The sequence below is a fragment of the Protopterus annectens genome, chromosome 3.part0 (assembly GCF_019279795.1).
Source record: "Protopterus annectens isolate FY-2018-M chromosome 3.part0, PAN1.0, whole genome shotgun sequence".
NCBI lineage: Eukaryota > Metazoa > Chordata > Ceratodontiformes > Protopteridae > Protopterus > Protopterus annectens.
In genome coordinates, this window is record NC_056731.1 from 1333846729 (window position 1) to 1333869511 (window position 22783).

Below are 22783 nucleotides of genomic sequence, written 5' to 3' on the forward strand. Positions count from 1 at the left end.
CAGTACCTAAAGACACCCATCTTACTGAAGAACCGAGCCAAAGACTGAACTCAGCGAGTTAAATTGTTCATTACAATGAAACACAGAACTTTGTGTGGTAAATAAACTTAGAAGGGACAATTTGCTGAAGGAAACAGATTCAACGCAACAATGAGAATGACTTGTGCAGAGCAACTGAAGTAGCTTTGTCCTAATTAAAGGTCATAACAGAATCTACTGTGTGCGAGATACAAAAACTGAAAATGAATAGGAGTCATGACAGGTTTAGGAAGCATAAAAGGAAATATCCTGCAACTTAAAAAACACTGCAACTAAACAAGTGTGAAGACGCAATGAAAATAACACTTTGCTAAAGCTGTAATATGATGAAAATAATTCTCAGTCAAAAAGGTTGCATGTACAAGAACAAAATGTGTTACTTGCCAACTCTATTTTCCTAAGAATGTGCACAGACGTAACAGTCTGCAAGAAAAAGGTACATACAATATGTAACCAGAGATTAAGCTAGAAAGTCAGAAATGTGGGCAGAGAAGCTGAACACAACCAAATTGTGGCATTTTAGAAATCTGTGCAGAGAAGCTAAACATTTACAATCAAATTGTGGTGTTTTTAAGCTACACATAGGCAAGTGTGCAGTGTCATATATGTTTACATATTAACAGCACTAAATTATGAAGCAGAATAAGCAAGCCGACTTATGTAAATTTCTTACTTATTCTAATAATCATGCAGAAACAAGGTTTAGAAAATATTTACATGTACCTACTAGAATAAAAAATACAAGCATAGCTGTAGACAGGGAGAATAGCAGATACCATAGTAGATAAGAATCTTGTCAGAAGAGTGACAACTTGCTTAATGGCTACAAAGACTCAGTTAATGGTTTGGGCTGTTTGCCAGATTGCCACCAAATACAAGTATATCCTACAGAGTCAGTAGCGGTGCTTGCTCCAAGGAAAAACACAATAGCGTCAAGGAGTTGAATTGCTGAGATGAATCATATTGACATCACATATGCTTAAAAACAAGAGTACTCAATGGTTAAGCAGTTAGACCCGGTATGTCTGACAGAGCTCAATTCTCCAATTAAATTCTCACATAGTCAGCCTTTTGTGCAGTCTAAATGCTCTCTATCTCTGTTTCCATGAGTTTCTGTTCAACACCCAATTTCTTCCCACATGCCCCATGTGAACTGATTACCTTTCCAGCTGCCTACAAGTGTCACACATGTGAATGTGCATCATGCAATAGTCAGAAGGCATGGATGCAAACAATGCAAGCAGCCAAACTAATAATGTTCTTTACACAGAGTATGGACAGTTGCTATGGAGAACATGGAGGCATTTGCTTAAAATAAACATAAGAGATGGTGCTGAAAATCGTAACTGTTTGTGATGCCTCCCCTACCTGAGGAAAAGCAAAACATTCTTTATATAAAATATGTTTCATTAGGTGTTTCCACAAGGAGTTGAGAAAATAAGAGTTCATTAGGGTACAGAACATCCTGACAGACTTGTCTAGACATTCTACACCAGCATCAGACAGTGTATGCAGCAGCTCAACACAATAACTGGTAGCATACAAAACCAGTCTACATGTCACCTCTATCAAGGCAAACAAACAGAACAGTACAGTACCTTCACCTGCTGAGCTGTTCTTATGACTGCCAGTATTTACGGCTACATAACTACATTCAGTAGCCCTTTCTAACATACAGACTCTCAAGTGTCCCCAATGTCCAGGGATGTTGCGGATTTTACTTTTTTGCTCTGTACATCCTGAATTTGATGATGTTAAAAAAAAAACAGTGGCACACCGCAGACAAGAAACAGTGACAACAGTTTAGAGTTACAGTTTCCTTCAAAAAATAAATATCAATTCATGTCCTCACATTCTGTCAATTTCCAAGTCCATCCATCCACAACCCCCTTTTTTCTGTTTTTTGCACATGGGGTCAGGTGTCACTTCAACAGTGACAATCATCTAGATGACCAAGGATTACATTGTCAGGTGGCTAGCCCTGTCCCTGTAGTTCTTTCACACCACACACTTGCACCCACACTACCACCTATGGCCAATTTAGAGTGCCCAATCCACCTACTGCATTTGGAAGTGTGGGAGGAAAACAGAACACCCAGATGATACACAAGAGAACACAGGGAGGGCATGCTGACTCTGCACAGAAGGCACCCCAGCTGAGAGATGAACTGGGGAACCTCTTGCTGAGGCAACACCACCATCTGCGTCACTATGCCCATATTGTCAACTTTCCAAGGAACACTACTAAACTTTATAAAGTATTCCTGATTTGAGGTCTTTGTTCCCGGTTATTTTTGTCTTTGTCCCTGCCTGGTTCTGTAACCACAAATACTCTACAGAGTACTTTTTCCCTCAGCATCACTTAGAATATTGTGTTTTTTTTTAAGGAGGTGATACCCATTTGGAAAGGTCAGACCATCTACAAACCATCATTTTGCCACTAAGCAAAAACAAAGTACCAGTAGCCTTGCCATGTACCTGAAATCAAGAGGTGGTCAGTAAAGGAAAGTACTACTTCATGTACCCTACGATGTGTCATTTGATTTATACTAGACTCCTTAAAATTTACAGGAATAACTGTTGCAATGTAAAACATAGCTCTCAACCTTCAATTTTAAAACGAAGAACACTACCTCTCATAATGTGGAACAAATGGACAAAATGGGGAACACTTACTACCAGCTTTCCAACAACTTCAGCTAAGAAACTTACAGAATAAATATATGTTACTTTAAGCTTATACAATTATGCTTGGGAGTTAATTTAGTATTGTTTGCCATGTTTATAAGCTAAAAATCGTAATACTGAATGTGAGGCAGATCCTTTCAATGTGAAAATGTGACGAACACAGACATTTAAAAGCTCAAAATAAGGAGAGGCCCTCGTAGTAAGACACACCTGAGAGGTATGGAAAGGCGAAGATGCACACTACCCATCATGTTCTGAACTAAGCAGGACATGCAGTCGATGACATGTTTAAATCAGAAGAATGGCGTTTAAATTCGCCATGCAAAACCCTTAGTATTTCTTAAAAACACTTACTTTAGCAAACTATAACCATAAGGGCACACTACATTATTCACAAAAACACCACCCGTGGGCATTACACTGCAGCCTGCAGTTTCTTTATATCCATTAGGTTATATGTTAGGTTAGTAGTACTAGGCTAACTGCCCTTATGAGCCATTTTAAGCCTGGCCAATTGCCCCATGTGAGAATAAAACCCTGAACCTTGTAAGGTAAGGTAAACACTTTAAGCATTATACCAATCTCCCACATTGAAAAAGTCTCTCAAGTGTTCATTCTTAAGATTTTTTAACAAATTACCATGGTAAATAATACTGAATCATACTAATTACTCTTCTGTAGTCACTATTTGTACAGCTGTTAGCCATGCTGGGTGCTTCTTAGCTGAAGTTACATTTGCACATTAGGTCCACATTTTGGAGGCATAGCTCTCAGCTGTTCAGATTTTTGCCACATATTTTGGTCTGTTCCTCATAAAATGTGTGGTTTTCTGGCAAAATGAGTACTGAAGTCACTATAATGACATGATGTATTTGGGTTTCACCCTTCATTTACTTCAGAAAAATGGATGCTAGCACAAATCCTGTTATTCTAGCAACTTTCTAAGTATATAAGAGCAGTATTTAAAATGTGTCCCTATTTTTTGGTCTTTAAACCACCACTGTTTTAGGCCTTATCCAGACTTCTTGTGCTAAGAAGATGGGAGGTATGTTTGGAGGTGTTCTACTGATAGCTATACTTAGGGAATTCATGGCATCTCCCCGTTTATTCGGTGAGGCGTTGCAGCATCAGTTACTTGCTTCACCATCCGTGATTCTACAAGGGGCCTCAAGTCTTAACTATTTTATACATGCTGTGGACAGGAACAGAACAGTACAGCTACAAACCTCGAAAACCACAACGGTGCAATAATCCGCTTCATTTTAGTGCGTGTTATCGCTATAGGAGTGTACACTCCTTTACCCAACTTATCGCTTTTGAGGGGTATTCACCATGCAGTCTCCTGCACTACAGTAACACATAAATCTGCATAGTACAGGGGAAAGAAAGAAAAAGAATATATTACCTCGTTCTTCATTTTCGCCAAAAGTCTTGAGTTCATGGAAGTAAACCGGCTTGGAAAAGACTCAGTCAAGTAAAATAGCGAATGTCTAGCTTTTTTGCACACCACCCTTACTTGTCTGTCTTTTGGGACAGTAAGTACTGATTTACAGTACAAAGTAATTAAAGCCTGCAATACCAATCTGACCAGTTTTGTTGCGTCTTCAGTTGACAAAAATAATACAAAACATTTCAAATAAATACTCCTAAAAAAATTCATTCAAATTTCATTCAAATTAAACAAACATCAATACTTCTAGACTCATAAAACCATATGAAACTATAAAACTTTTAAGAGTTGATAGAAAGCTAAAGTTCTCAAATTTACACATTAATCCACTACCGTATTCCAAAGCACACGTTAATCCAATTTATAAACATACATCTATTGTGGCTGGATACGGTGATAATTTGCCACCTCCTAATATAGCTTCTTCAAAATATATTAATTTTACCTGAAGAGTCATATTATTAGTGGGAACAGATTTTTCAGGACTTCCAAAACGATCAACACACAACTTGCTAAGCCAACGAGTGATATAAATACACTTTCTTACAACAGTTACAGAACATGTAAAACTATTTATTTTCTGTATTTACATAGCTAAAAACTTAAGCTATAAAACAAAACAAAACACACTCCTGCCCCTTCCGTAAAGATGTCGGATTTCGATGTGATGCATTATGGGACTGGCCCGTATCCTTTCTTAAAGAAGAATGCCAAGTCTTTGAAAGAAGAATGCCCAAAGTATTTTTTTTTTTGAAAGAAAATTAATCTCCTGGCAAGCCAGTTCCAGGGGGGTGCAAGTGCACCCCCTTGCACCTGCCTGCGGGCGCCCTTGCCCAGGTCCCTAATTACTTCTTCCATACTTAATGGAGTACCACCTATGTGGTAATTTGTGGGCACTTTGTTTTTGCCAAAGGGGATGACTATACACTTTTTGGCGTTTAGCTTGAGGCCATAGCTCTGGCACCAGTTGTCTGTTTCTATGAGGCCCTTTTGGAGGATACTTGTGTCGGCTGGAGAGTCAATTATAGCGCCCAGTTTGCAGTCATCTGCGAACTTGGTCAGCCACAGTCCTTCCGTGTTGGCCTGTACCTCCGAGAAATATATACCGAACAGGAGAGGTCCCAGGACTGAGCCTTGTGGGACGCCATTTGTAACTGACTTGGAGTATGACATGGCTCCAGCAATTCTAACCATGTGGGTTCTGTCCTTGAGCCAGTTTGCAACCCATCTAGTAACATAGGGGTTTATATTTAAGCTGGTGAGCTTATCTATAATGCCCGAGTGGGGTATTGTATCGAAGGCTTTTGCGAGGTCCAGGTGGGCTGTGTGGGCCACCTTCCCCTCGTCAATGGCCTTGGTGACTGTTTCAAAGAAATCGACCAGGTTTAAGAGGCAGGATCTGCCCTTAACAAAGCCGAACTGGGTAGGATCCAGTGTCTGTAGGTTCCCAATATCTTTTTTTATGAGGTCCATGATGATCCTTTCCATAGCTTTGCAGACCAAGCTAGTCAGGCTTATAGGGCGATAGTTTCCAGGATCTGTTGAGGCACCACCTTTGTGGAGAGGGACCACTGTTGCTGTACGCCACTCTTTGGGTACATATCCTGTGGTAAGGCTGAGATTGAACAGTAGTTTTATGTTTGGGTTTAGCTCTTCTTGGAGTTCATGTAGGACACAGCCCGGGACACCGTCTGGTCCCATTGATGCTGTGTTTTTTGCTTTGGAGAGGGCGGCTCTTACCTGAGCATCTGAGATGTCACGGGGGCAGCACTCTGCTGGGATAGATATTTGCCCTTTTGGTGGGGGGGGTTTGCCCTGAACCTGTCAGCTAGGATGTTGGCAATGTCTGTGGGTTCGGTGTATTTTTTGTCATTTTGGACTAATTCTGAGCATATCTGGGAATTCCCACCCAGGTTCCTAACATAACTAAAGAAAGCCTTGTGATTATCCTTGGTGTCCTGTGCAATTTTTCTCTTGAAGCTGGCCTTAGATGATTTTATGAGTGCCCGTAGTTTTTTGCTAACACTGATCAGAGATGCCTTCCCTTTTTGGGATTTTGCTCTATCATGTAGTAGCTTCCTCCTTCTATTGTATAGTTTGTTTATGGCTGGGGTCCACCAGACAGGACGTCTGCCTTTGGAGGATTGGTTCTTGGTTTTATTTGGGATTGCATGATCCATGCATTCCTGAAGGTGTTCACAGAATGCGCTTATAAAGGATTCTGTGGTCTGGGCCGTATTTTCCACAGGCCCGGGGCCTTTGAAGGATTCCACCTCGGTTTTGAGGAGTGTGAAATTTGCTTTAGAGAAGTTTTTCACTGTGGTTTTCTGGGCAAGGGGTGGGGTCGGGATGTGAATATCCAGTGAGATTAGTTTATGGTCTGATCTTACCAGTGAGGGATACACTTCTGGTCTGGAGCATAGAGTCCCCATGTTGGTGATGATAAGGTCCAGTATGTTTTCCCCTCTTGTGGGAGTGGTAACAAGTTGTTCCATAGCATGTGAGTTTATAAATTCTAGGAACCTTTGAGCTAGGGTGTTGGAGCTAGACTAATGCTCCCAGTCTATGTTTGGGTAGTTGAAGTCGCCCAATATAATGGTGTTTGGAGAGACCTTCATATTTTCCAGTGCTCTCAAGAAGGCCGAGTGGGGTTCCTGGGTTTGGGAGGGTGGTCTGTAGCAGGCTATAAACTGGAAGGCAGTTTTACCCACTGTTAGTTGCACATGGATAGTCTATGATGCTTCGTGCAGTGCCACCAACCTGGAGGTGTGGGTATCTTTGACGGATATTGATACTCCCCCTCCTTTTTTGGTTCGGTCCAAGTTTTGGGGCCGAAAAGCATGGTATGAGGATGGAGTGCTGGGGTGCTCTCGGGAGCCTTGAACCAGGTTTCTATTACTGCACAGATATCGATGTTCTCCATGCTAAGGAGAGTTTCGAGTGCATGCATCTTGAGGTTTAGACTTCTGGCGTTGAGTAGCATTACTCTTAGTTTCTTATCCCTTGTGATACCTATGGAGGTGGGTTTGTCTTTTGAGCCTTGCCTAAAAAAGGCACTATGGGGGTAGCAAGAGCCTTTGCCAATATCCGAAAGCCCAGGGGTGACAGGTGCAAGCCGTCCCTAGTGAAGCATCGTGGCTTGTCGAGCATGTCATCCCAGGCTGACAGGCATTGGATCCCCTTTGAATGACACCAATACTTAAGCCAATTGTTGAAATTGATCATCTTGTCTTCATATTGTGACATCATTCTTGGTGAGGGTAAGATGCTACTCAAGGTCAGGGTCATACAGGCCTGAGCCACATGCTCAGAGAGCTCCTCTATGTCTCTTTTCATGTAGTCCAGGGAGGTATCTCTCAGGTCATTCATACCAACATGGACAATGACTGAGTCATATTTGTACTTGCCTTGGAGTGGCCTAAGTGCTTGTGTTATGTGGCGGATCCTAGCGCCCGACAGGCAGCTAACCGTGACCTTCTCCTTGTTCAGCCTGGTGAGCGGGACATCAGTGTGCCTGACGATAGAGTCACCTATTACAAGTGTATCAGGTGTGTTGTTTAGCCTTAAGGGCTGTGACTGTTTGGCACACTGGCTTCGTGAGCTATGTGATGCACGTGTTTTGTTTTGGGGTAGCGGTTGCTTGGGTGTCTGCTTTGGAGGTCTCTGCTGCTTAGGCAGATTTTTATTTAGAGCCTCCGGGTATGTTTTTGTGTGTTTATGTGTTTGGTTTGCTGTCATGGTAGGTCTATGTGAGACTGGAATTGTAGTGAGTGTGGTTTCCTTCTCCTGACAGGTTTCGCCAGTACTGAGTTGAGAGAGCTTAGCCTCCAGTTTGGCTATATGGTTGCATCTCTCACATGTGTTGGAATTTGTTGGGAGGAGGAGAGGGTTGTCTGTGTACATGAGGCGGTTGTAACATTGCCTCAAGCTTCCCAGATTCACCAGCTGGACCAGAGAGGAGATTGACAACTGACCTTTGGGCATGCTAGAATAGTATTGGGAATTCCTTTATAATTGAAAAAAAAAAAGGACCAATGGGGAACTCAAGGGGAGTTTGTGAGGGTGTAGTGCTTTTAATTTTTTAGTGCTGACTTATATAATTTCTTTAGTGAGCAAGTGCCAGGTAACTTAAATGCAATGTGTTACAGGTAACTTAAATGCAAAAATGACAAACAGTAACTTTCTTTCAAGTGAAACAAGGAAATAAGTACAGTAAGCAATGCAGATGTCACTAGGGATCCACAGAAGCACTGAAAAGCTGCGTTTTAGGTGGAATTAGCATTTCAGGGAAATAACAAGCAAACAAGCATACAAACAAAGCTAGATTCAGCAGGCCTGGATCTAGTCTATGCTACAGCAAACAAGGTGTACCAATTCCAGTAAGAAACAGTTCAAATATGCAGGCACTATAAGCCTTTAACCAGAAATTCCCAACTCAGAAGGGCAGAGTCCAGCCTCTCCTCCCACAAGAGTGCCGACCACGAACCTTCTTAATGTAAAATAACTGGCCTGAAGCCCAAGTGCTTAAAACAGAACTAATACACTTTTAGAATAACAGACACTGAGCCCTCAATCAGCAGTTCCCAACTTGGAAGGATGTAAGCTACCAGTCCTGCCACCACAGTGCAGGCCACAAACCTTCCTAATGTAAAACAACTGGTCTGAGCCCAAGTGCTTAATCCAAAAGACTTAGAATGATAGCTACACTTTAATCAAGTTACTACCAAGCAGTAATAAATACAAGTGAATACTTTAAAGAATGCCTGGATTAGTGCTCAAGTTATACAAACAAAGCTAGATTCAGCAGGCCTGGATCTAGTCTATGCTACAGCACACAAGGTGTACCAATTTAGTAAGAAACAGTTCAAATATGCAGGCACTATAAGCCTCTAACCAGAAATTTCCAGCTCAGAAGGGCAGAGTCCAGCCTCTCCTCCCACAAGAGTGCAGACCAAGAACCTTCTTAATGTAAAATAACTGGCCTGAAGCCCAAGTGCTTAAACCAGAACTAATACACTTTTAGAATAACAGACACTAAGCCCTCAATCAGCAGTTCCCAACTTAGAAGGACGTAAGCTACCTGTCCTGCCACCACAGTGCAGGCCACAAACCTTCCTAATGTAAAACAACTGATCTGAGCCCAAGTGCTTAATCCAAAAGACTTTGAATGATAGCTACACTTTAATCAAGTTACTACCAAGCAGTAATAAATACAACTGAATACTTTAAAGAATGCCTGGATTAGTGCTCAAGTTATACAAACAAAACTAGATTCAGCAGGCCTGGATCTAGTCTATGCTACAGCAAACAAGGTGTACCAATTTAGTAAGAATCAGTACAAATATGCAGGCACTATAAGCCTTTAACCAGAAATTCCCAGCTCAGAAGGGCAGAGTCCAGCCTCTCCTCCCACTAGAGTGCAGACCACGAACCCTCGTAATGTAAAATAACTGGCCTGAAGCCCAAGTGCTTAAACCAGAATTAGTACACTTTTAGAATAACAAACAATGAGCCCTCACTCAGCAGTTCCCAACTGAGAAGGATGTAAGCTACCTGTCCTGCCACTACAGTACAGAGCACAAACCTTCTTAATGTAAAACAACTGGTCTGAAGCCCAAGTGCTTAAACTAAAAGGCTTAGAGTGAGTTACACCAAGCAGTAATAAATACAATTGAGTACTTTTAAGATGACGCAAAAGCAAAATAAAGTAGGAAGAAACACAAATACAGTAAAAGCAGATACATTTTTTTTTTTTTTTGAGTGAGCAAATGAGATGGGCCCAGGAGGAGTATCCAAGTGCAAATTTACAAGAGGGGCGGGCAGTTTCAAAGCCACCAAGATTAACACCAGCACAAAAACAGGGAGGGTAGGTGGGGACCTACTGAAAAAACAGTCAACTTCCAGGTAGATATTGCTCAATGCAACACAAACAAATTACTTTAAAAAGTACAGATAAAAGTTACTTAGCTACACTTATGCGTTCATGCAGGTCTTAACCGGCCAAAACTCACAGTTTAAACAGAAAGTAATTCACTGTACCACTTGTATAAGACAGAAACTGAATAACAATGAAGGAAACTTCCCCCACCTATCACTGGCTATGCAGGTTTTTAACAAGCCTTAACTGAAAATACCACATGCACTACTGAAAAAACACTCAACCTCCAGGTAGATATTGCTCAATGCCAACACAAACAAATTACTTTAAAAAGTGCAGATAAAAGTTACTTAGCTACACTTATGCGTTCATGCAGGTCTTAACCGGCCAAAGCTCACAGCTTAAACAGAAGATAATTCACTGTACCACTTGTATAAGACAGAAACTGAATAACAATGAAGGAAACTTCCCCCACCTATCACTGGCTATGCAGGTTTTTAACAAGCCTTAACTGAAAATACCACATGCACTACTGAAAAAACAGTCAACTTCCAGGTAGATATTGCTCAATGCAACACAAACAAATTACTTTTAAAAGTGCAGATAAAAGTTACTTAGCTACACTTATGCGTTCATGCAGGTCTTAACCGGCCAAAGCTCACAGTTTAAACAGAAGATAATTCACTGTACCACTTGTATAAGACAGAAACTGAATAACAATGAAGGAAACTTCCCCCACCTATCACTGGCTATGCAGGTTTTTAACAAGCCTTAACTGAAAATACCACATACACTACTGAAAAAACAGTCAACTTCCAGGTAGATATTGCTCAGTGCCAACACAAACAAATTACTTTAAAAAGTGCAGATAAAAGTTACTTAGCTACACTTATGCGTTCATGCAGGTCTTAACCGGCCAAAGCTCACAGCTTAAACAGAAGATAATTCACTGTACCACTTGTATAAGACAGAAACTGAATAACAATGAATGAAACTTCCCCCACCTATCACTGGCTATGCAGGTTTTTAACAAGCCTTAACTGAAAATACCACATGCACTACTGAAAAAACAGTCAACTTCCAGGTAGATATTGCTCAATGCAACACAAACAAATTACTTTAAAAGTGCAGATAAAAGTTACTTAGCTACACTTATGCGTTCATACAGGTCTTATCCGGACAAAGCTCACAGTTTAAACAGAAGATAATTCACTGCACCACCTGTATAAGACAGAAACTGAATAACAATGAAGGAAACTTCCCCCACCTATCACTGGCTATGCAGGTTTTTAACAAGCCTTAACTGAAAATACCACATGCACTACTGAAAAAACAGTCAACTTCCAGGTAGATATTGCTCAATGCCAACACAAACAAATTACTTTAAAAAGTGCAGATAAATGTTACTTAGCTACACTTATGCGTTCATGCAGGTCTTAACCGGCCAAAGCTCACAGTTTAAACAGAAGATAATTCACTGTACCACTTGTATAAGAAACTGAATAACAATGAAGGAAACTTCCCCCACCTATCACTGGCTATGCAGGTTTTTAACAAGCCTTAACTGAAAATACCACATGCACTACTGAAAAAACAGTCAACTTCCAGGTAGATATTGCTCAATGCCAACACAAACAAATTACTTTAAAAAGTGCAGATAAAAGTTACTTAGCTACACTTATGCGTTCATGCAGGTCTTAACCGGCCAAAGCTCACAGTTTAAACAGAAGATAATTCACTGTACCACTTGTATAAGACAGAAACTGAATAACAATGAAGGAAACTTCCCCCACCTATCACTGGCTATGCAGGTTTTTTACAAGCCTTAACTGAAAATACCACATACACTACTGAAATAACAGTCAACTTCCAGGTAGATATTGCTCAATGCAACACAAACAAATTACTTTAAAAAGTGCAGATAAAAGTTACTTAGCTACACTTATGCTTTCATGCAGGTCTTAACCGGCCAAAGCTCACAGTTTAAACAGAAGATAATTCACTGTACCACTTGTATAAGACAGAAACTGAATAACAATGAAGGAAACTTCCCCCACCTATCACTGGCTATGCAGGTTTTTTACAAGCCTTAACTGAAAATACCACATGCACTACTGAAAAAACAGTCAACTTCCAGGTAGATATTGCTCAATGCAACACAAACAAATTACTTTAAAAAGTGCAGATAAAAGTTACTTAGCTACACTTATGCGTTCATGCAGGTCTTAACCGGCCAAAGCTCACAGTTTAAACAGAAGATAATTCACTGTACCACTTGTATAAGACAGAAACTGAATAACAATGAAGGAAACTTCCCCCACCTATCACTGGCTATGCAGGTTTTTAACAAGCCTTAACTGAAAATACCACATACACTACTGAAAAAACAGTCAACTTCTAGGTAGATATTGCTCAGTGCCAACACAAACAAATTACTTTAAAAAGTGCAGATAAAAGTTACTTAGCTACACTTATGCGTTCATGCAGGTCTTAACCGGCCAAAGCTCACAGTTTAAACAGAAGATAATTCACTGTACCACTTGTATAAGACAGAAACTGAATAACAATGAAGGAAACTTCCCCCACCTATCACTGGCTATGCAGGTTTTTAACAAGCCTTAACTGAAAATACCACATGCACTACTGAAAAAACAGTCAACTTCCAGGTAGATATTGCTCAATGCAACACAAACAAATTACTTTAAAAAGTGCAGATAAAAGTTACTTAGCTACACTTATGCATTCATGCAGGTCTTAACCGGCCAAAGCTCACAGTTTTGCAACTTGCAAAAATGTATACAGTTGATTAAATATAATTGTTACATTCAACACTGCTAAATTCCACAATGAAAATTAACTTCATTAGCTTTGCCGTGTTAATTTATGTTATGATTATTTTAATTTCACACATTAAATCCCAGGTTTTCAACCACTTCTCAAAATTTTGACATATACTTATTCTGATATTTTTCTTTCCTTCTTTCTGACTTTCTAGTTTACTCATACTTAATTCTTACTAAAAATTTCTCCTTTTCCAAAGGTACTGTGTATATTATCAGATTTATGTTGTTTTCAAGAAACAGACTTCTATTATCAGTATATTTGGGGTTGGCTTTATTAACAGTAGTTTGAATCCTGCACCAAACGTATCTAATTGTATTATCCTTTGCTTCATTCTTCTGCATTTCTTTCCTTTTACTGCTGTTACTTGGAGTGCTACTTTCATTGTTAGAACCTTTGGCATTTGGAGCCTTGATTCTTTACACAGTCATGTCTCCTGAATATTCAAATGCATCCTCCACTGAGCTTTATCATCTGTTTTATTAACCAGTCCTGTGGTGTTTCAAGTTGCTATTATTTACCACTGCCTGATCTCTCTCTCTCCTTTTTAAGCACTTCCAGCTTGGCCACCAGATCACTTCTTAAACAAATTGTTTGCTGTCCATTTTATTTATTTTTTATTTATTTTACATTTGTTGACTGGGATAGTTCGACTGGATTCATGACCATTTTCAGTGGAGGCCCAGAGAGAAAAGCTCCAGGGTATGCAGATACAATAAAAACAATGACAACGTGTTACAAATATGGTATAGGCAAATAATACATAAGCAAACATGAATAGACAAGTTCAACAGGTTAGAGTTGCTCCCTGGTGACAGTCAGGGGTAAATTCAACAATAATCTGATTAATAGATTTTTCACATTCATGATGAGAGTTAGCCAGGCTTGTTGCAGTGGCAAAGCCAGTTTAGTGCTAGATGTTGTTTGAGTTTAGTTTTAAATCGGCCTAGGGAGGAGATCATAGTAATATCAGCTGGAAGTGAGTTCCAGTCTCTGCCTACAGAGTTTGCAAAGAGGGAATCACTGGTGCATCGTTAATTTTGATTGTTTGAATTAGTAGTCTGTTCGAGGATCAAAGCAGTCATGGATTGTTATAGGGGGGTGATAAGATTTTTAAGTGCCGGTGTATTATCCAGATTATAAAGGATTTTATTAGCCATAATCAGTAGGTTATATTGAATTAGACTGGGTAGTTCACACCACCCAAGCTGGTTAAGATTGATGCAGTGGTGTGTCCTAAAAGGCAGGCCAGTGGCAAACCTGGCAATGTGATTGTAACAGGTTGAGAGTTTATTAAGTATAATCTTGTTTAGATTAGACAGTAGGGGGGTCATATAGAAGTGTTGAAAGTAGGTGAGAGCGAGCTATGTTAATTTTGGCTGGAGGGGTGAGGAAGGCTTTTATTCTGCAAAGTGACCCTAGTTTTTTATTGATGGTTTTGATCAACTGGTTTACATGTAGGTTGTATTTTAGGTTATTATCAATAATGACACCTAATAGTTATGTAGAGGGGTCGGGGAAATTATTGTGGCATCATTTGCATTTATGGTAAAGGTAAATGCAAAAGATCTTTGTGTTGCTGAGAATAACAGCATTTTAGATTTTGGGGATTTAGTATCAATTGACATTCAGAGAGCCTGTTTTCTATAGTATTAAAGGTGGACTGGGTAGCAGACCATAAATCTATAGGAGATGTAGCTGAGCAAATCTGGGTGGAGTCATCAGCATATTGGATACAGCTGACATTTGGGATGACAACAAAAGGAAAGACAAGCTAGAAGATAATAAGTGGGATTAATGTAGAAGTATCTTACTTGAGGATTTAATAAATAGATAAAAGAAATCCCCCAGAAGCTAATATTCTTATTGTAGAGCAAATAAGAGAACAATGATTAATAGAAGACATTAGATATGAGTTGGGTAGACTGAAAGATCTAAAATACAGGAGGAGACAAAAGGACTTACAGGAAAAAGTTCAAATGACAGCATAGCAGGAAGAAAAGTAGTTGGCTTCTCATAAATGGACCAAATAGCAATACATAGATCAGACATGGCTAGTAAATCAGGTAACAGCTATATCCACTGTAAGTGCAAAAAAAAATGTAAGTGAGACATTGAGAAATGTGAATGAAAAAGGAATGAAGAAAAAGAACAAAAATCATAGAAATAAGAAAGATAAAAACTGCAAGGAAGGGTAACAATGGATAAATGACATGTTCCATTGTTTGTGATACATGCTAGTCTTGCTGTGGTGACTATTGACCATACTCCTTTTTCCATGACTCTCTTATAGTCCTCATTCATATCACTGCTGGTATTTTGGATGCTTCCATTCCTTTGATTCAAGGTCTGCATTTCAGACTTCTTCTCCCATATTCACAACTTCCTTACCTTTTGCTTATTTCCTACTTCGTTTCATTTAATAAATTCAAATTTGACAATCTCCGACACCCTTTATGGATTTCCACAATAATTTGACAGGTACAGTTATAGTTCCTGTCAGTCACAGACCATACAGATTTTCTAAGGCTTATATAATGGATCATGAAAAGCTTCAGAATTCAAATGTATCTGCATTATCAGGCTACTTTACTAGAACTATTTCCCAAATGCCAGCTAAAATTCAAACACTAGTAGTCTAACAATATCATGAGCTTCTATTTCTACTTAAATAGTTGTATTCATAAGGTATTCCCTATGTGCACCTTCTATAATGACGAATTTAAAAATAAACCCATATGGTGAAATACTTAACAAAACATCAGAAATTGTTTTATAAGACAGCTTATTCGATCTACCTTAAGATCACAGTTAAGCAAACTAGTTAAGAGCTAAAGAGAGACATTAGGAAGCTCAGAAATGAATATGGAAAAAACTAACAACACACCCAAGACAAGACAGTTAGAACTAATATAATAATATTCAGAACTAGTCCACTATAGTACTACCCTTCCTGACCAAAAGGAAATAGCTAATATCCTAACCAACAAATTTAGTGTAATATTTCTCCATCCACAGTTATAGTTATTCTGCAGATTCCACAGTTCCTGAACCCCCAACCCCCAATTACTACGAAACAAATACTCTCAGCACTGTCAAAAGCTGAGAATATTTCATCCATACGCCCCGATAACATGCCAGTTTGCCTGATTATCCGCATTAAATATAACCTATCTGAACTCCTGCATAATCTCTTTAACTTAAGTCTCTTTAAGGTTAACAGTTCTAAGCCTGGAAAACAGACATTGTAATGCCAATGCAAAAGGGTCGTCCAACCACAGGCTCTGGTAAATCTATAACCAATAGTCTCACTGGTCTCATGCATAATGTTTTGAAACATTTTATGTGAGATATCATTAATATGGACATGGAAAATCTCTTAATCCTGGACTGTCATCAACTGTCATCAATTCGGCTTTGTCAAATGAAGGTCCTGCCTCTTTAACTTCATTAATTTCTTTGAAAAAGTAATTGAAGCAGCAGATAGCAGTTACACAGTACATGCAGCATGTCTAGACCTAGCCAGGACCTTTGACATTTTCCCCATGTGGACATTTAGTGACATACTTATAAACCTGAATATAAAACCTTATCTAGTACAGTAGACAGCTAACTGGTTGATTGAAAGAACTTATTATTAAAGTCATAGGTGCAATTTCTAAAAGCAAACAAACAAAAATCACCAGTGGTGTACTGCAGGACTCATTACTGGGTGCTTTCCTATTTTGCTTCTGTTTCTTAGACCTTCAGGCCAGCACTCATTGCCTGTGGTTACCCAAGTTTACATATGACTGTAAATTGAGTGGTGTGATTTGATCTTCCACCTAGTCACAATTGCTGCAATATGAGGTAGACTATGTTATAAACGGGTCTATATTAGATCATCAAAACTTTAGAATTTCGAATGATCTAATATCAAACCCAATATCGCGAACACTGAAAACAGCGAAGCTGCACAAAACTGAATTTTTTCCTAGGGAAAGAATTTGGTTGGCCGTTGTGACTTCACTGTTTCCAGCAATGTGGTGGAACATTATGGATTGGGTTAAGATAAGTGTGTGATTGTGTGGATGTTCGGGTTAGGTCATGGGTTGGGTGAATTAGGGTTAGTGGGCGGGTCAGGTAAGTTTGCGATTGTGACAAAATTTGAGGTTGGGGCAGGTTAAGTGAGTTAGGGTTAGGGAGCGGGTGAGGGGAGTGTGTGATAGTGAGAATTTGGGGTTAGGGTCGGGTTAAGTGAGTTAGGGTTAGGGCACGGGTGAGGTGAGTGTGTGATAGTGACGGAACATAAGGTTAGGGTCTGGGTTAAGGTAGGTGGATAGATAGTAGTGTATGTGCAGTGTAGTGCAGGGTTAGATGTAACTTTTAAATGTATGTGTGTGGATTGCTCCATTTTAGTTTGCTTGTGGTGTGTGTGTGTGTGTGTGTGTGTGTGTGTGTGTGTGTGTGTGTGTGTGTGTGTGTGTGTTTCTCGGAACAGCAAATTTTTTTTCTGGGAAAACAATTCGCTGTTTTGAGGTTTCGATATTGTTAGGGTTCGGGTTTTGCAGTTCGACGTTATGGCATTTGATAATGAGCCATTTCGATGATCTGATATAGACCCATTAAAAGCTGGTGGAAAGACTGTTGTGTCAAATCTAATGTGAAAAATTGTAGCACAGTTCAGTTTAGTAAACAAAACTGTTTTTTTTCTATACCATATAGGTGACACATCCCCTCTAATCCAACACTGTCATAAGGAATCGAGGTACTGTTGTTAAGTTATTATCTTTTGACCAACATGTCTCCACAGTAGTTCAGAAAGAATCTGACTCATCTCATTTCCAAAAGCATCTCCTTCAGATCCACAAAAGTCTTAACTCACTTTTAATCATATTTCCTCATACTCAGTATTGATTGTAATGTTCCTTTCTGCATGTATTTGTCTAAACAAATCACTCACCTTAAGATACCACAGAGATTCCTAACTAAAAAGGTCAGTTACCTCACAAATCTGGGCTATCTGGACAGAATAACCCTTCCTCTGTACTCAGTCGCCTACAGATTCCTTCATGGGGATCTGTGTCAAGCCTTTTAAACCATGGAATATCCAGCCCTCTTTGATCTCCTATTCATGCACAGAAAAAAACAGTACCTCATATATCCATTTGATAGAACTAAACCTTCACCAACAGATAATAAAACACATTTGCATGAAAGATTCATATTACAACATATCTTCCACTTCTAGAACCAACTTTCACTACATGTTAAACAGATTAATAGCCTTTCTGCCTTCAAAGTAAACCTAGATAACTGGATAATAATTTAGCCTATTGTGTGCTACCCTCATTGAAGCTGCAGAGAACTTTTGAGAGTGAGTTATTTGCTAGGCTTGTAATGGTCTGGCAAACTGACTGCCCAGCACTTACCTATGAACCTATGAACAAAGCTGTTGCCTTCAAAGTATCTGTGTAAACCTGACAAGTATGTTGCAGATGCTCTACATGATCATGTATATCCTGACTTTCATTTCCTACTCTACTGCCAGACAAGGATGTTCAAACTGCAACTTCCACTTTAACAAAGTGTCTGCACTTCTGGATTAAATTGTCCTTCCAGGGAGCAACTCTGCAAAGACTGAATTAACAGCTGCCAAAAAATATAAAAAGCCAATAGTGCCTTGGCTTCCACATCAATTACCATGTTGAAAAACATTGTAATGCTTGGTCCACTTGCTCTCAGCCAACTATTTTGGCTTTACCTGTCTGCTTCTCTCCCCTCATCTCCTTTTACATTGTAATTCCACTACAGCACAGTACCACTGATGAGACTGTTGGCATTCTGTCTGAATTTGTTGAAATTGTAAACCATCGTTTTTGTCATAGAGTAGCTGAAATTGCTGGAATAACTATAATAACTGGGATGGTTCAGATAAAAAACATTTTTCAGGGAAGACACATCACTATTTTCACCTCAGCATTCATCTGTCTCACTTCTCTTTGTTATTTTGAGTCTTCAGCTCATTGTCTCAAAATGTCAGTTTAAATCATTATTCTAAATATAATTAGAAAAGCATAACTTAGACTTTTAATAAAACCTCCAAGAATATCAAACTTCTTCCAAATCACACTCAAGCCGCTGACTAGCAGATCAATGTGTGCTAGACATCTATTTCTTTATTTGTTAACCAGGTCAAGATGACCCATTTCAGTCAAAACCATATGCAAGTATGTACATATAATGGAAAATATGGTATTTCTTAACTGATATCTCTGTTTGACAAAAGTTTATATATATATATATATATATATATATATATATATATATATATACACACACATAAACACACACATAAACACACACACATAAACACACACACACACACACACACACACACACACACACACACACACACACACTTATATATATGCTATCAAATAAGCCACCAGATGACTATTCTATTGTTTTGTTTTTTAGAACTGAAGATATGCTTCTTCAGTAGTCTAAACCAGCAGTTTATACAGTATTTACACATATTTCACTAGAATATCCATAATGCGGGCTTTCGGTAAAAAAGCTTAAAAACAAGATAAACTTGGAGATGATTCTGCAGATGTTTAGTGGTGTAGTTTACATTTATTAAAAAGTAGCACATTGTTATGTTGTAGTCATTCTGGCCTCATTGGTGCCTGTGATTTACAAATGCCATTTTACAATACTCTAGAACTACCCAGGCTCAGCCAAATTGCTGTTAGTAGGTTCAAAGGTAAGCACTACATTAGGTGCCATTGTGGGCCCTTTTAAGCCTAGCCAATTTCCCTTTTGGTGCTTTTATTTGCCTATCCTGTTTGGTGCTTGATTAGTTTTACTCATCCCATGAGCGATAATAACATATTACCCCAGTGGGAGTAGCTGGGATCATACCATAGGTAATTGAAGGGACCCATCCATGGGATAAAGTACTTAGGAGATGCCTGTGTCAGGTTCATATTATATGATCAAATGCTAGAAATGGCAAATGATCTATTATCAAATCCAAATACACAAAAACCACAAAATTTCGAATGAATGGATCAGCGAATTTTTTTCCCAGGGAAAATAATTTAGTTTTCCAAAAAAAAAAGAATATACAGGCAACATAAAGTGGGGAGCTTTGCCTCCCACAGCCCCCCACCTTAAATATGCCAACTCCGAGATCGCACCACAGTGAAGAAAACAGCAAAGTCCAGAGAATGGCCCAGTGACATTTTTCCCTGGGAAACAATTCGCCGATCCGTTCCTTTGATATTCTGTGGTTTCATGCATGTGGGTTAGACAAATGAGCATTCGATATTTCTAGCATTCGCTAATGTAATAGGAACCAGCCTGTGTCCATTAGTAGTACAGGAGGAAGTTCTGTGGTAACATTTCAATTATCCAGCCAGCAATCCAAGTTGCACTTTAATATGGACAGAGATGAGCTTTATTTTAAGTGGACGGGGAGTCTGTTCTAGAGCAGATAGCAGTTGTATCCAAGAGTGGTGTTCACTGTGTTCATTAAAAATTATCCTTTTAGTTTCTACCAGAGGACACTACTGTGGCAGAGAACCACTCTCCCTCTTCACAGAATGGGAGTTTGATCAGTGGATGCTCAGTCTTATCCTTTCCAGCTGGATTTTCAGGCTCAAATGATCGAATTCTGGTAAGCTGCACCATTGTCAGGGCCGCAGCCTTTATGATAGTGGCACTGGATACCCTCTCTGTCTTGTTTATTAATGGTACACACGTTTTTTTTGTCATATTGCTTTAAAGAATTTATCATTATGCTCCACGAACATTCCAAGTCTCAAATTTTTTCCCAGTGTTCTCCTGTCCTCTAATGATATAGTGGTTTGCTGAAATTGCAAATAAAACTAGATACAGGCTGAAAAGTAGTAGTTAGTGTGACACCCCACCACTGGCAACAGTAATCAAGGAGCCTCAATCCTCATCACTAGCAACAGCGGGGGAGGTACATTGTGAGGATGACAAGCGCACACACAATATTCCCAGATGCAGCTCTCTGCATCGTGCAATTTTCCTTAAGAACACACAGAGACCGCAGTCAGTCTGCAGCTGGTTTCTCCCTCTTTCTCCAAATCCTGAGTAAGACTCCCCCACTGGCACAGCTATAGGGTTGAGATCTCAGCTGAGTGACCAAGCCAAGACCTCCAGCATCCTCTCTGTCCAACCAGTGCTCATTGTCCCTGCCCAAGTAGCTGGCACACACACTCTTTGAGGTTTGGTGATTTATACACATACACATACACACACACACACACACACACACACACACACACACACACACACACACACACACACACATGGGAAAGACTGGCACAGAATTATTAGCTATGCCACCTTCTGCCCAGACTATAAGGTAGTTTCACCTGCCACCAGTCACTCCTTATCAGCTACTTCAAGGCCCTTAACAAAGGGTGTCCAGTCTTACTGTATAAATTTACTATTAATCCAAATGGTAGAGCAAGGCTATTAGGATCCACAGTGTTACCAAATAAATACGCAAGTACTCTCAGAACTTAAATATGTCTCACAAATATCAGACACAATGACAGGTATAAATATATTGAATAATAAATAATAAAAGAACAAGAAAATACTCAGTAAATAATCACAGTAACATCAGCGTTCAAAATCACAGGAACTACTTAAAACAACATTGCAGGACAGTCTCAAATAAATACAGAAAACATCTAAACTATACTTCACTATACTTCTTACTGAATCTAAGAGAAATTACTGTACCCTAGTTAGCTTACAAAGCAAGGCAAGACAGATGTGGTGAGTGGGTTTTCCGGCTGATGCTGTCAGATCAAAGACAAAATACAAAAGGCACAGTTTCTCTCAGAGAGTTCTTAAATTAACATCCCAAATATTACTGCTGGGATACTTGCAGAATGACATCATTTCTTGTCATCTGATTTCATTTCTCAGGCTCACAACCATTGATTTTAGCATCTATCTGTGAAAACACATAAACAAGGGCACTTCTTAGATTTTTTGGCAAATGGTGGTAGTTGTAAAATAATTTACATTCCTCCACATTTAAAGACAATACAAAGAACTTCTAGTTCTAGACATTGTGTCTGTTACTGCACTGAAACCGAAAGATAAAACATCTGTTTTATTTATGACCCAGCTATAAAGTAACTTAATTTCAACTATTCTTCTGAAATTTTGCAAGTTAATCTCCTGTGTTTCAGTGTCCACTATTAAAATATATGCATCTAAATAGTTACAATAGTGCATATACATTTTTGCTCAGTACTTTAGAAAATATCTCGTTAGCATACATGTCTGTAGAATATGACATACAGTTCTAATACATTTCCAACACAGGCATATGAATCATGTTGATATTCACAAATGACATATAATTATTTACAACATTCCAGATAGCTGGGCAGGCAGTATCTCCTTTCATGACTGTTAGCAGTGAGGTACAAGCAATACATTTTCATAATTTCCCTCCAACCTCCCATTCCTTTATGGAGACAGAGAAGAAAATATGTAACTAAGAAAATAAAATACCAAAACAAAAATCAAAATATTTGCAATGTATAAAATGAAGTATGTTAAGGGATTATTATGTCTGCCCTCACTGTTTATTAATAAGTATTATTGGCAGGTTGTCCATTTGTATAAAATAAAACTATTTTCAGAATTCAAGTTATCTGTTTCAGTCACCAAGCAGTTGCATACCCATTTTAACTAAGGCTACTCTATATTATATAACTCAAAAAACAAATATTAGTCAAGTACTTATAACTTCAGGGAAATAGCTGCATCTGAAAATATTTAGTGCCTCATTTTACAGTTGTAATTTAAAACATGCTGCAGTACATCATACCAGGAACTGGTCATAT

General features: G+C 39.1%; 1 protein-coding gene across 1 annotated transcript in view; it reads right to left on the reverse strand.

Annotated features, from left to right (window-relative positions):
* LOC122797063 (meprin A subunit beta-like) overlaps nt 1-22783 on the reverse strand; it is a 577824-nt gene that overhangs the window by 204144 nt on the left and 350897 nt on the right. The gene's annotated exons all lie outside the window — the stretch shown is intronic.